Here is a 4,102-nt window from a genome sequence, read left to right as displayed (position 1 = left end):
CCCATTTAATAAAATCGGCCGGTCATCCTATGGGCTGTAGGGTATCGGGTCCTAATTAAATTTTTTGGTTGGGCCCGGTTAACCCGGCCTGGACCAAGCCCGCCGATCAATTGACCCGAATACGTTTTTTTTTTTTTTTTTTTTTAAAAAAATGATATTTGGGCCAAACTAGCCATTGGCCCAACGGCTATATAGCCGTTTTTGGGTCCAAACGGCTAGTTTGGGCCCATTTATTAAAAAAAAAAAAAATTAAAATATTTTTTAATCCCAAAAAAAATTCTATAAATACCCTACACCTTCAAATCATTTTTCACACAATTTTTCACTTTCACAAATTTCATTCTCTCTCAATTCTCAATTCTCAAATATTCAATATATTTAATTTCCTAAAGTGCTCACTTTAATTTTTTATTTTTGCGATTACAAAGTACGAGTGGAAGTTTCTAAAGTCGCAACGTTCGGATAATTTCAAAATTTGATATTGTCGTTCCATCTCTTACGTTTAATTTTTATTTATTGTATTAATTGTTGAATATTTAATTTTATTATATTTGTGTATTTTGAACTTTTTTAGTTTAATTTATATTATGGATAAATTAAGAAACTTCGCTACTAAAGGTGTTTAAATTTTCGTCCCCGAAGTGGTAGTGGTAGTAAAAAGTGAATTACTAGCGATAGAGGTATTTCAAGTAGTAGATATATCCGTGTGCGACCTCCGGTACCGCTTGTTACACCTTTTGAGGAAGAAATAGGTGTAGATGTTAATGATATGGATTATGTAGAAACTCAAAAAAATTATGGTATAGAAGAAGAAAATGAAGTAGATGCGGTTAATTTAGACGAAGATGATGAAAATATTGGTGAGACACCCGCAGTAGGAAATGCTAACGTTAGATCTGAATCGGTTAATCTCCCTTCCCGTCCTCCCCGTGCCCCAAGAGCTCGTAAAATAACTAGTATTGCATGACAGTTTTTTGAACGTATATCAGATAATGAGGTGCAATGCAATATTTATCAACAAATATATGAGCATAAAAGCGGAGAAAAACAAAGGGGTACGGATATGTTAATGAGACATATAGGTGATGCTCACGAATGAGAGTTAAATATTGCACAAGGGGGTGGGAATGTCGGTGGGCCAACGCAAACTAGAATGGACCCAACAACCGGTCAGGTAACGAAGAAGTATAATAAATTGAGGGACCGGGAAGAAATAGCTAAAATGGTAGTTGTGGGTTGTTTGCCTTTTAGTTTTCCTTCTTCTAATGTCTTTATTATTATATTCAAGCAATTTATAATCCTATGTTTAATGATATTCCTAGAAGTACTTGTCTGTCTGATATTTTTAGACTTCATTCACAATATTATTTTTATTTATCAACATTGTTAAAAAATATTCAATGTAGATTGTCCCTAACTTCTGATTTTGATCGCGCTGTAAATAAAAATGATTATTTAACCGTTACTTGTCACTGGATGGATAGTAATTTGTGATGCAACGTATTCTTGTTTTTTTATATGATGAAGATCGTAAACATACTGGAGATTTTATCGTTGATTCTATTGTTAAAGTTACCGAATTTTATGGTATCGATAATAAAATCTTATGTATTGTTTTTTATAATGCTTCTAACAATAAAACTGCTATAAAAAAAAGTTAAAATCTAAGCTATCTCTGTCGTTGCCTGAATTTTTTCATATTAAGTGTGCATGTCATATATATAATTTAATTGTAAAAGATGGTCTTGAGTTTTTTGAATTTCATATTGAAAAAATCCGTCTTGCTGTTGGTTTTATTCAAGGAAATAATCGTAGATCGAGAATTAGAGAATTTAAAGTTAAATGTCAAGAAAATAGATTTACACCGATATTGATGCCTGAGGAACTTGATATTAGATGGAATTTTACGTATGATTTTTTAAAGACTTGTTATAGATATAGAGTTCCTATTAAAGTAGCTTTTAACCAATATTGCGGTTCATTTGCTGATTTTGCTGATTGCATGCTACATGATTCTAATTGAGTTGTAATTAATGATCTTGTTAAGTTTTAAGAAAAATTTTATGTAGCTATGGTTGAATTTTTTGGTGCTTATTATCCTACTGTTTGTAATATTTTGGCATAAATAGCCGATATTTCTGGTTTGCTCAAAGAATATAAAAATAAAGAAGGTTATAAAGAAGCTGTTGGTGCCATGTTTACTAAATTTGAAAAATATTTTTTTTCGATTCCCCCTATTTACTTGGTTGATGCTATGCTAAATCCGTGCATGAAATATAATACGTGCCACTTTAGTACTATTATTTATGCTAACTTAAAAATAAATAGTAACAATGATTCTGAACAAGTACAACCTGATTTGTGGACGGTTATGGGTGATGCGAATAAATACATAGAAAAATTATACAATCACTATGCTGATTTATTTGATTTAGCCGTACCTACAAATATCACTCTAACTGTCGCTCCTCATCCTCTTGAGGAGTCATCATCTCTTAAAAGGCCGGCACATAGTGGTTTTTCTGATTCCTTTTATGATTTACCTTGTTGGAATAGTGTTGATGAGAGAGCTTACACATCAAGTTATTGGGAAGAGTTGAAAAATTATCTTCGGTCGCCGCCAGAGGATCGCAGATGATGGATCAATACGTTGGATTGGTGGAGGAGTAATGAAACACAATATCCTGTACTTTGAAGATTAGCTAGAGATATTTTAAATGTTCCAATGTCAACCGTTGCATCAAAGAACGCCTTTAGTCAGGGACGACAACAGCTTGGAGACAACCGACACTCATTGGGAAGCAATGCAATGAATGTTCTAGTTTGCCTCAGAGATTGGATTAGAGCGGAAAGAAGAAACCAAGGAATGGAACCGGAGCCAAACAACGAGCAGAAACTTAAAGAAATTATGTTTTCACGGGAGAACTCAGCAGAATCAAGTCCAATGCATGGTTTTGCCCCCGTTGACTTTGACTATCCTATGCAAGTTTCCGTTAATATTAACATGAATGAGTTGGAAAAAATGATGCATAATTTGTAGATCTTTCATTCATGTAAATTATAAATTTTGGATCATTTCGCAATCATTAAAATTCAACATTTATTCACTCCTTAGTCCTTACTTTGTAATTTTTTCATTTAATGATTTAAATTGACTTTCTAGTTTAAATTAAAAACTTACTTCTAATATATTATTAATTTACTACCAAGTATTATTAATTTATTATATTAAGTAGCATATGTTTTGTATATGTGTATATATCTTCTATAGATAGGTATATTTAATGACTATATGTGTATATGTTTTATAAATTGTATATATATTGTAGTGTATTTATATATATATATATATATATATATATATTGTGGTATATTTTTTATTTAAAATAGTACATATATATAGAATGTTGCGTTTATATATATGTATATCTCTTTTATAGACGTATATATTTAACGTATACATGTGTATATGTTTTATAAATTAGTATGTAACTATATATATATATATACACACAAATTATAATGTATAAATATTGTAGTATATTTTATTTGAAGTAGTACATATATACTGAATGGTACGTATATGTGTGTATATATCTTCTATAGACGTGTATATTTAACGTATAATGGGTATATGTTTTATAAAGTAGTATATATCTATATCTATCTCTCTCTCTCTCTCTCTCTCTCTCTATATATATATATATATATATATATATATATATATATACACACACAAATTATAATGTATAAATATTGTAGTATATTTTATTTGAAGTAATACATATATACTGAATGGTACGTATATGTGTGTATATATCTTCTATAGACGTGTATATCTAACGTATAATGGGTATATGTTTTATAAAGTAGTATATCTCTCTCTCTCTCTCTCTCTCTCTCTATATATATATATATATATTGTAATGTATATATATTGTAGTATATTTTATTTAAAGTAGTACATATACATTGAATAGAGTGTATATATATGAATATGTCTTCTATAGACGTGTATATTTATCGTATACATGTGTATATGTTTTATAAATTAGTATATAGCTATATATATATATATATATATATATATATAGCTATATAC

This window comes from Capsicum annuum, chromosome 3 (assembly GCF_002878395.1).
Source record: "Capsicum annuum cultivar UCD-10X-F1 chromosome 3, UCD10Xv1.1, whole genome shotgun sequence".
Classification (NCBI taxonomy): Eukaryota; Viridiplantae; Streptophyta; class Magnoliopsida; order Solanales; family Solanaceae; genus Capsicum; species Capsicum annuum.
Note: the sequence above shows the minus strand (reverse complement) of the source record.